The sequence below is a fragment of the Sminthopsis crassicaudata genome, chromosome 2 (genome assembly GCF_048593235.1).
Source record: "Sminthopsis crassicaudata isolate SCR6 chromosome 2, ASM4859323v1, whole genome shotgun sequence".
NCBI lineage: Eukaryota > Metazoa > Chordata > Mammalia > Dasyuromorphia > Dasyuridae > Sminthopsis > Sminthopsis crassicaudata.
Genome location: NC_133618.1, coordinates 648,930,237 through 648,942,242, shown reverse-complemented (window position 1 = coordinate 648,942,242; position 12,006 = coordinate 648,930,237). Strand labels below are relative to the sequence as shown.

Here is a 12,006-nt window from a genome sequence, read left to right as displayed (position 1 = left end):
ACTTAGAGAAAGAACTGATGGAGTAATTAATGTAAACCGAAGTAAACTATTTTCACATTCTTTATTTTTTCCCCTCTTGTTCTGTTTCTTCTTTTATCATATGACAAATATGGAAATATTTTTTATGTGATTGTACATACTGAATCTGAATCAAATTGTTTACTGTCTTAGAGAGGAGGGAAAGCAGTGAGAAAATTTGAAACTTAGTTTCATATTAAAAATTAATGTTTAAAATTGCCTTTACATGTAACTGGAAAAAAATAAGCTATTACTTTAAAAAATGGATTTTCCCCCCCCATGGAGGCAACCATAAACATTTTTTTTAAAAATATTTTATTTTTAAAAAACTTGTCAACATTAACCCTTGCAAAACCTTGCATTCCCATTTCGCCCCTCCTTCTCCCACTTTTTCCCCCTAGATGGCAAGTAGTCTTGGTAGAAATATATGTTAAATACAATGTATGAATACATATTTATACAATTATCTTGGGCACCCATAAACTCTTGAAAATTATGGCCATACAGCCCTCTTTGTAGTGGACAGAGACTGGAAACTGAGTGGATGCCCATCAATTGGAAAATCGCTGGATAAATTGTGGTATATGAATATTGTGGAATATTATTGTTCCATGAATGTTCCAGAAATGACCAGCAGGATGAATACAGAAAGGCCTGGAGAGACTTATATGAACTGATGCTGAGTGAAATGAGCAGGACCAGGAGATCATAATATACTTCAACAACAATACTATATGATGATCAGTTCTGATGGATGTGGCCCTCTTCAACAATGAGATGAACTAAATCAGTTCCAATTGTCCAGTAATGAAAAGAACCAGCTACACCCAGCAAAAGAACTCTGGGAAATGAGTGTGAACCACTACATAGCATTCCCAATCCCTCTATTTTTGTCCACATACATTTTTTATTTCCTTCACAGGCTAATTGTACACTATTTCAAAGTCTGATTCTTCTTGTGCAGCAAAATAACTGTTTGGACATGTACACATATACTTTAACATATTTAACATGTTTTGGTCAACCTGCCATCTGGGGGAAGGGGTAAGGGGCAAGGGAAAGGAGGGGAAACATTGGAACAAAAGGTTTTGCAATTGTCAATGCTGAAAAGTTACCCATGCATATATCTTGTAAATAAAAAGCTATAATTAAAAAAAAAAGAAAGAAAGAAAATTATGGCCATAAGAGTCCTTGAATTGGAAACTTCTATCACATTGGAGAAAGGTTTGGAAAATACTTGTGGATATGTCATTCAGGGAACCAAGTAAATAATTGTGAAGAGACAAATTTCCATTATGTTCAACCAACAGTAAAATGCTTTGGTCTTGGTGATCTAATTTCTTCTTCTTGGTGGTAGCTAGTTGCGCAGTGGATAGAGCACCAGCCCTGAATTCAGGAGGACCCAAGTTCAAATCTGGTCTCAGACACTTAACACTTCCTAGCTGTATTACCCTGGATAAATCACTTAACCCCAGCCTCAGGGGAAAAAAAAAAAAAAAAACCAAACTCTTCTTCTTTTAAAGAAATGATAGTGGCAGCTAGGTAGTGCAGTGCAGTAGATATAGCACTGGTCCTAGAGTCAGGAGGATCTGAGTTTAAATCTGGCTTGAGATCCTAGACAATAGTTGTATGACCTTGGTCAAGTCACTCAACCCCTATTATTGCCTTAAAATTTTAAAAAAAGAAATTATAAACCTAACACATGCAAAGGAAAATGGGCATTACACATATCAGTCTTGATTATATATAGCTTTGCTTTTCCTTTGACATATGTAATAATTTCAATATATTATTTTCAAAAACCTCTTTGACTTCTATTTTCTTCAAAAGTCTCTACTATTTACAGTTGTTTAATGTGCATTTCTATTATTTAGAACACTTTTTTTCCTGTAATTATTGAATACTTTGAAGTTCTCTTGAAGATGTTTGTTCATATCCTTTGATAATTTACCTATTCTGAAATGACTATTTTACCTTATGTATTTTTGATAATTATTTTGTCTTGGATACCAAATGCTTATTAGAGAATTTTGATACAAATATTTTCACTCCATTCTACCATTTCTATTCTAGCTATATTATCTTATCCTAGATATATTATTGTCTCCATGGAAGCTTGTTAGTTCCTCCCTCCCTCCATCCCCTCCCTTCCTTTTCTCCCTTTCCCTCTTTTCATTCCCTTCCCTCCTTCCTTTTCCTCCTTCCCTTTCTTTCTTCTTTTCCTTCTTTCCTTCCCTCTCTTTCCTTCTTGGACCTGAGTTCAAATCTGATCTCACACTTGATACTAGATGTGTGATCCTGGTCAAGTCACTTAACCCTAATTACCTCCCATCCTCCCTGCCCTCTCCTCCCCCTGGGGGGAAAAATGTACACAGTAATCTCCAGAAATCTATCATATTTAACTTTTCTAAAATTCCATTAATATTTTTAATGTATTTCTTCCAGTGGAAATCTTCAACATAAAGAAGATCCAACTCACTTCCAGTTGATCAATGATGGACAGAGGTAGCTACACCCAGAGAAGAAACACTGGGAGGGGAATGAAAATTGTTAGCACTAATATCTGTCTGCCCAGGTTGCATGTACCTTCGGATTCTAATGTTTATTGTGCAACAAGAAAATGATATTCACACACATGTATTGTACCTAGACTATATTGTAACACATGTAAAATGTATGGTATTGCCTGTCGTCGGGGGGAGGGAATAGAGGGAGGGGAGGTAATTTGGAAAAATGAATACAAGGGATAATATTATAAAATATATATATATATATAATAATTAAAAAATATATATAAAAAATATATATATATTTCTTCCAAAAATTTGTAAAAGCTAATGGCAGTACGAGTTTCCCAATGAGAGTTTTATTGTCTATTAACTGTAAATCAATGATTATTTACTGTAAGTATTTAGATATTATGTAATTAAATTCATATGTACAAACTGATATTAGTCTCATGTCTTTGATACTTTTAAGCATAATAATACTTTAATATATTTCCACTATTTCTTTTTTAATAAGTCTATATTTACAACTGAGTTCATGAATGCTATTCTTATCTCTTTCTGAGGATACTTTTCTCAAAAGCATTTCTTATAAACAAGAGGCTGTTAGATTCTAATTTCTAATAAATCCTTTTATTCTTTCCATTTTGTAAGTGAGTTTATAAGACCTGAAGGAAATTATTAATCCCAGAATGACTTTTAGAATCACAAACGTTATTAGATTACTACATCACACCATAAGATACAAAATTCTTCAATTTTTAATCATTTAACATGGCCAAAGGGAAAGGCAGATCTCTCAGAATGTCATCTATATCCAGTTCTCCTGGGTAGGCAGGCAGATAATCATCAGGGAAAAGCATTGGAGAGTCAAGCCTAACGGTTTTCTTGGATAGATTGATGAGCTGAAGTTCTTGCTGGTTAAAAGGAGGGAACAATTCATTTGGCTGCTCTTCCCCCTTCATCAATGGAGGTGACTGTATTGGACTTTGATGTTCCTGTGGTGACTGATAAAGAAATGAAGTCAGCTGCTGTACCTGGAAGGTAGCAGTCTGTGACCCTGAGGGTAGGAGGGCTGGTGGCTGCTGGGAGTGTGGCTGCTGCTGCTGACATGGGAACTCCTGAGCACATTGAAAAGTTAGTGGGTGATAGTGTGAGTACAACTGTTCTATTGTCCATCCCTGCTGCTGCTGATGCAATAGGGGCTTCACCTCTCCATAAGAGGAGGTGTGTGCGCCATGGTTCTCTGGCCCTTGTGATTCCTGGTGAAGCCAAGAAGATGCCCACTGGTTGGAGCTTCTCTAGGACACTGGGCAATAAGGTTGAAGTTCAGTCAGTGGCCTCATGGTTTCAGAGGAGCCAAACTGAAGGCTTTGGGAAATGTTATATCCTGAGTAAGCAGCCTTCGTGGTTGAAGCCACACTCCTCTCTATATGGAGCAGCTCCTCCTTAGGCTGCCTTTCTGACTAGGCTTACCTGGTTCTGACCATGAGTCAGATCTGGCTGCAGTTGGTAGTGGAAACTCATCCTCAGGGAGATCATGCTCATGGTGGTTCTCTTTGGGTAACTGACTTGGAGATGATTTTCCTGGACACATCCATTTTCTTGAGTTTGTGGAAGCCAGAGCTGTCCGTTTTTTCTGTTGTGCTGATTGCCTAGCTCTTCGGTTTTGAAACCAAACCTAAGGAAGGAGTGGAAGAAACATGACTCCCATTAACCTGACCTCAAAATTAGCTTTTCATTGTTACCAAAGAGATATGTTTTTGTTTCTTTAAACTGGTATTGATCTTAACTTGACAGAACAAGTGGATAAGACATTTTGTTTTTTGGCAAATCTCTTTATCGGGTTGAAAGAATTTCAAGGGGACATACACTTAAAAAATCACCCCCAAACAATTTCATTTCTTAAGGGCTACATTCCTATTTTCTTTTCTTTTCCAGGTAGACAGATTATCTACCTTTCAGTATGTTATGAGTATTCCCAAGGTTATTGCACACTGCCCAGCACACAGAAAGTACTTAATACATGATTTTTCTTTTTCTTTTTTTTTTTTTTCTTTTTTATTTTATTTTATTTTATTTTTATTTTTTTTTATTATATATATATATTTTATAATATTATCCCTTGTATTCATTTTTCCAAATTACCCCCCCTCCCTCTATTCCCTCCCCCCGACGACAGGCAATACCATACATTTTACATGTGTTACAATATAGTCTAGGTACAATACATGTGTGTGAATATCATTTTCTTGTTGCACAATAAACATTAGAATCCGAAGGTACATGCAACCTGGGCAGACAGATATTAGTGCTAACAATTTACATTCCCCTCCCAGTGTTTCTTCTCTGGGTGTAGCTACCTCTGTCCATCATTGATCAACTGGAAGTGAGTTGGATCTTCTTTATGTTGAAGATTTCCACTTCCATCAGAATACATCCTCATACAGTATTGTTGTTGAAGTGTACAGTGATCTTCTGGTTCTGCTCATTTCACTCAGCATCAGTTGATTTAAGTCTCTCCAGGCCTCTCTATATTCCTCCTGCTGGTCATTTCTTACCGAGCAATAATATTCCATAACCTTCATATACCACAATTTACCCAACCATTCTCCAACTGATGGACATCCATTCATCTTCCAGTTTCTAGCTACAACAAAAAGAGCTGCCACAAACATTTTGGCACATATATGTTTCTTTCCGCTCTTTAGTATTTCTTTGGGATATAATCCCAGTAGTAGCGCTGCTGGGTCAAAGGGTATGCACAGTTTGATAACTTTTTGGGCATAATTCCAGATTGCTCTCCAGAATGACTGGATTCTTTCACAACTCCACCAGCAATGTATTAGTGTCCCAATTTCCCCACATCCCCTCCAACATTTGTCATTATTTGTTCCTGTCATCTTAGCCAATCTGACAGGTGTGTAGTGGTATCTCAGAGTGGTCTTAATTTGCATTTCTCTGATCAGTAGTGATTTGGAACACTCTTTCATGTGAGTGGATATAGTTTCAATTTCTTCCTCTGAGAATTGTCTGTTCATATCCTTTGACCATTTATCAATTGGAGAGTGGTTCGGTTTCTTATAAATTATGGTCAGTTCTCTATATATTTTGGAAATGAGACCTTTGTCAGAACCTTTGTTTTTAAAAATATTTTCCCAATTTGTTACTTCCCTTCTAATCTTGTTTGCATTAGTATTATTTGTACAGAAACTTTTTAGTTTGATGTAATCAAAATCTTCTATTTTGTGATCAATAATGATCTCTAGTTCTCCTCTGGTCATAAATTCCTTCCTCCTCCACAAGTCTGAGAGGTAGATTATCCTCTGTTCCTCTAATCTATTTATTATCTTCCTCTTTATGCCTAAATCATGGACCCATTTTGATCTTATCTTGGTATATGGTGTTAAGTGTGGATCCATATCTAATTTCTGCCATACTAATTTCCAGTTTTCCCAACAGTTTTTTCCGAATAATGAATTTTTATCCCTAATGTTGGAATCTTTGGGTTTGTCAAAGATTAGATTGCTATAGATGTACCCTTTTTTGTCCTTTGTATCTAATCTGTTCCACTGATCTACCGGTCTATTTCTTAGCCAATACCAAATGGTTTTGGTGACTGCTGCTATATAATATAGCTTTAGATCAGGTACACTTAGACCACCTTCCTCTGAGTTTTTTTTCATTAGTTCCCTTGCAATTCTTGACCTTTTATTCTTCCATATGAATTTTGTTGTTATTTTTTCTAGGTCATTAAAATAGTTTCTTGGGAGTCTGATTGGTATAGCACTAAATAAATAGATTAGTTTGGGGAGTATTGTCATCTTTATTATATTCGCTCGGCCTATCCAAGAGCACTGAATGTCTTTCCAATTATTTAAATCTGATTTTATTTTTGTGGCAAGTGTTTTGTAATTTTTCTCATATAATTCCTGACTTTTCTTTGGTAGATGGATTCCCAAATATTTTATACTCTCAACATTTGTTTGGAATGGAATTTCTCTTTGTATCTCTTGCTGTTGCATTTTGTTAGTGATATATAAAAATGCCAAGGATTTATGTGGATTTATTTTGTATCCTGCCACTTTGCTGAAATTTTGAATTATTTCTAGTAGCTTTTTAGCAGAGTCTTTGGGGTTCTCTAAGTATACCATCATGTCATCTGCAAAAAGTGATAGTTTAATTTCCTCATTTCCTACTCTAATTCCTTGAATCTCTTTCTCGGCTCTTATTGCCGAGGCTAGCGTTTCTAGTACTATATTGAATAGTAATGGTGATAGTGGGCAACCTTGTTTCACTCCTGATCTTACTGGGAAAGGTTGCAGTTTATTTCTATTGCATATTATGCTTACTGACGGTCTTAAATATATACTCCTGATTATTCTAAGGAATAATCCATTTATTCCTATACTCTCAAGAGTTTTTAGTAGGAATGGATGTTGGATTTTGTCAAATGCTTTTTCTGCATCTATTGAGATGATCATATGGTTCTTATTAATTTGATTATTAATATGGTCAATTATATTAATAGTTTTCCTAATATTAAACCAGCCCTGCATTCCTGGAATAAATCCTACTTGATCATAGTGTATTATCTTGGAGATGATTTTCTGAAGTCTTTTTGCTAATATCTTATTTAAGATTTTAGCATCAATATTCTTTAAGGAGATTGGTCTATAATTTTCTTTCTCAGTTTTCGATCTACCAGGTTTAGGTATCAGTACCATGTCTGTGTCATAAAAGGAATTTGGTAGGACTCCTTCATCCCCTATTTTTTCAAATAATTTATATAACATTGGGGCTAATTGTTCTTTAAATGTTTGGTAGAATTCACATGTGAATCCATCTGGCCCTGGGGATTTTTTCCTGGGGAGTTGATTAATAGCTTGTTCTATTTCTTTTTCTGAAATGGGACTATTTAAGCAATTTATCTCCTCCTCTGTTAATCTAGGGAGCCTATATTTTTGGAGGAAGTCATCCATTTCACTTAAGTTATCAAATTTATTGGCATAAAGTTGGGCAAAGTAACTCCTTATTATTTCTCTAATTTCCTCTTCATTGGTGGAAAGATCCCCCTTTTCATTTGTAAGACTATCAATTTGATTTTCCTCTTTCTTTTTTTTGATCAAATTTACCAAAGGTTTATCTATTTTATTGGCTTTTTCATAAAACCAACTCTTGGTTTTATTTATTAATTCAATAGTTTTTTTACTTTCAATTTTATTGATTTCTCCTTTTAATTTTTGTATTTCGAGTTTAATTTTTGGTTGGGGGTTTATAATTTGGTCTTTTTCTAGCCTTTTAAGTTGTAAGCCCAATTCGTTAATCTTCTCTTTCTCAATTTTCTTCAAATAAGCCTCTAAAGATATAAAATTTCCCCTTATTACTGCTTTAGCTGCATCCCAAAGATTTTGATATGATGTCTCATCATTATCATTATCTTGGGTGAAATTGTTAATTGTTTCTATAATTTGCTCTTTCACCCAGTCATTCTTTAAGATGAGATTATTCAGTTTCCAATTACTTTTTGGTCTATTTACCCCTAACTTTTTACTGAATGTAGCTTTTATTGCATTGTGATCTGAGAAGAAGGCATTTATTATTTCTGCCTTCCTACATTTAATTTTGAGATCTTTATGTCCTAATATATGGTCAATTTTTGTATAGGATCCATGAACTGCTGAGAAGAAAGTGTATTCCTTCCTATTGCCATTCAGTTTTCTCCAAAGGTCTATCATACCTAGTTTTTCTAATGTTCTATTTACTTTTTTAATTTCTTTCTTGTTTGTTTTGTGGTTTGATTTGTCTAAATCTGAGAGTGCAAGGTTGAGATCTCCCACTATTATAGTTTTACTGTCTATTTCTTCTTGCAGTTCTCTTAACTTTTCCTTTAGAAAGTTAGATGCTATACCACTTGGTGCATATATGTTTAGTATTGATATGGCTTCATTATTTATGCTACCTTTCAGCAGGATATAGTTTCCTTCCTTATCTTTTTTAACAAGATCTACTTCTGCTGTTGCTTGATCTGAGATAAGGATAGCTACCCCTGCTTTTTTGGCTTTACCTGAAGCATAATAGGCTCTGTTCCAACCTTTTACCTTTACTCTGTATGTATCTCCCTGCTTTAAGTGTGTTTCCTGTAGGCAACATATTGTAGGGTTCTGCTTTTTGATCCAATCTGCTATCCGTCTCCGTTTGATGGGATCGTTCATCCCATTTACATTTACAGTTAAAATTACTAATTCTGTATTTCCTGCCATCGTATTATCCCCAGATTATGCTTTTTTCCCTTGACCCCCCTGATCCCCCTCCCCGATATTTAATTTACAGACCCCCCTTGTGACGCGCAACCCTCCCTCTTTTTTTTTTTTTTTTTATTTTTTTTTTTTTTAGGATCCCTCCCCCCTCCCTCCAAGTCCCTTCACTTATTCCCCTTTTCCTTTTCCCTTTTCCTCTCCCCCCTTTTAATGAGGTGAGAGAAAATTCTCTGAAAAACAAATATGTTAATTATTTACTCTTTGAGCCTCTTCTGATGAGAGTAAGATTCACACAATGATTCTCCCCCTCACTAAGTTCCCTCAGATATGGTGTATTTTCTATGTCTCTTCCTGGGATGTAGTTTCCCTCTTTTTATCACTCCTTCCCCTTTTTCTGAACCGACCTCCTTCCCTTTACCACCCCCCCCTTTTTTTCTTTTATATCAGTAAAATCAAATTATCCTTGAGTATTTTTTATATACCCACAACAGAGTTACAGTTCTCAAGGGTTCTGTGTACCTTTTTCTGTTTCTCTTCAGTCTTGTGGATGTAGATCAAATTTTTTGTTTAAGTCTGGTTTTTTTCTTAGAAACATATAGAATTCCTCTTTTTCATTGAATGACCATCTTCTTCCATGGAAAAAGATGCTAAACTTAGCTGGGTAGTTCATTCTTGGTTGCAGTCCTTGATCTTTTGCCTTACGGAATATCAGGTTCCAGGCCCTTCAATCTTTTAATGTGGAGGCAGCCAGATCTTGGGTGACCCTTATTGTGGCACCTTGGTATTTAAATTGTTTTTTTCTAGCTGCTTGCAGGATTTTCTCCTTTGTGTGGTAATTCTGCAGCTTAGCCACAATATTCCGTGGTGTTCTTTTTTTAGGGTCTATTTCAGAAGGAGTTCGATGAATTCTTTCCACATCTACTTTCCCTTCTGTTTCTATTATCTCTGGACAGTTCTCTTTGATAATTTCCTGTAAAATAGAATCTAGGCTCTTTTTTTGGTCATAGTTTTCTGGAAGTCCAATAATCCGCAGATTATCTCTCCTAGATCTATTTTCCAGGTCTATAGATTTTCCCAGTAAGTATTTGACGTTGTTCTCCAGCTTCTCATTTTTTTTGTTTTTTTGACTGATTCTTGGGTTCTCTGTGAATCATTCATTTCTATTTGTTCCATCCTGACTTTTAAGGAGTTATTTTCTTCTTTCACAGTTTTTAGTTCTTTTTGTAAATGCCCAATTTCGTTTTTAAATGAATTATTTTGCTCTATTGAATTTTTTTCCATTTCCCTAATTTTTTTTTTTTGAGAATTATTTTCTTTTTCCAATTCAGAAATTCTATTTTCTTGAGACTTTTTTATCTTTTCCAATTCAGAAATCCTACTTTCCTGTGTTTTTTTTAACCTTTTCTAATTCACTAATTTTGTTTCCCTGCATCTCCTGTGAATTCTTTATTTTTTCCAACTCCAATTTCAGGACGTTGTTGTTCTCTATCATAGCTTCCCTTTCCTTTCCCCATTTTTCTTCGATCTCCCTCAATTTTTTACGAGCTTCTTCTAGGAGAGAGTTATGTGATGGGGGGCAGGAATCGTTCCCCTTTAGGTTGTTATCTGCTGATTCTCTGCTGTCAACTTCCTCGGGGTTGGATACCCGCTCTTTCTCTGTATAGAAGGAATCTATAGTTTTTCTAGCTTTTTTGCTCATATTTAAAAAAATGTTTTGGGGTCTGTCCCTGGGGTAGGAAATTATTTACTTCTTTACCAGCTTCCTCCCAGACTGGATGGATGCAGCGGCCCCTGCGCCTGAGCTAAGATAGAGCTCTGGGAGAGAGTTCCCCACCCCCTCCCTGGAAGTGCCTCAGAGGTGATTATCACTACTGTGCTTCGAGGGCGTAGAATAGTGAAGACAGCACGAAGCCCAGCCTATGTGTCCGGGTGGGGAGTGGATGTCTGCAGCAGGTGACGTGAGAAGCCCCTGTGCTCAAACTGGAAGTGTCTGCCAGAAACCGCGGTCCCTAGTTCAAAGGTTCCGCTTCTCTGGGACTTCCTGGAGCTGAGTTCCACTCCCTCCAGCTAAACTAGGCAGTGTGTGTTGCCTTGGGCCGTATCCACCCACTTGTCAATCTCTTAACTATTCTCAGGTGGTAGCTGAGGCCACACCCCCTGTTGCCGAGTCTGCTGAGTCACCCCCAGGATCGGGGAAAATCTAATCTGAGTTTTAAAATATTTTGGCTTTCTCTTCTGAACTGCTAAATAATTAGCAGAGAAGAGCTAACAGCCTGTGCCAGATTCCTTTACCTCAGTGGCTTCTCTGATCCCAGAGCCCTTCCCAGCGCAATGGGCGCAGTGTGCCCCTACCCCACCGTCTGTGCTGGTCTCTCTTATTCCTCCCCTGAGAACTGACCTTTCCTGTTGAAACTCCAGATTCTCTTCAGCTGCTAAGTCGTGCTTCCAGTCCTTGTGGTATCTATCAGTCCTGAGCTAATTCTGAGACTTAATTTATCTAATTGGTTGTGAGGGAGTGAGGACGTTCACTGAGTCGTGTGTTTCTTCTCCGCCATCTTGGCTCCGCCCCCCAATACATGATTTTTCAATAAAGTTACTGAGGAAATGGAAACTGAAAGTCTTTAAATATTTTAGCCAACATTTTTGTTGTGTGCCTAGCTTTCTTTCAAGCTCAGTTCAAATATTTCTTCCTAAAAGGCCTTTTCTGAGTCCTTCTATTCCACCTGCTATCAGCTTACCTACTTCAAATCTATGAAAATGAGAGTCATTTCTCTATAGGTAAATATGATCCAAAGAAATGAAAAGAAAATAGATACGTTAATGTGCTGTGCTTGGAGTATTTGTCTGGACCTACCATTCTCAAGAACGAACTGGAACTGTGCCCAAAGGGCTGTCTAACTTTGTGTATTCTTTGGGTTTAAAAATACTACTACTAAGTCTGTCAACAAAGATTTCAAAGAAAAAGGAAATGGATGGATATGTACTAAAATATTTGTAGCAGCTCTTTCTGTGGTGGCAAAAAAAAAAAAAAAAAAAGGAAATTAAGGGATGCTCATCAATTGGAATGACTGAGCAAGTTGTGATATGTGAATATGATAGAAAACTGAACTATAAGAAATGAGAAATGTGATGGTTTTAGAAAAAAAGGAGGAACAAGCACATTGAAATATAATTTTCCAATTTTTTGTGATATACCTAATATGGAAATATATTTTGTATGA

The 12,006-nt window shown here is 36.3% G+C and overlaps 1 long non-coding RNA gene across 1 annotated transcript in view; it reads right to left on the bottom strand.

Moving 5' to 3' along the window:
* Positions 1 to 3,268: 3,268 nt before the first annotated feature.
* LOC141553822 (uncharacterized) overlaps positions 3,269 to 12,006 on the bottom strand; it is a 10,293-nt gene continuing 1,555 nt past the window's right edge. The window contains exons 2-3 of the long non-coding RNA XR_012485658.1: positions 4,002 to 4,206; positions 3,269 to 3,532 (exon numbers count right to left, since the gene is read on the bottom strand). This is a non-coding gene — a long non-coding RNA (uncharacterized LOC141553822). The remainder of the gene's footprint in view (positions 3,533 to 4,001; positions 4,207 to 12,006) is intronic.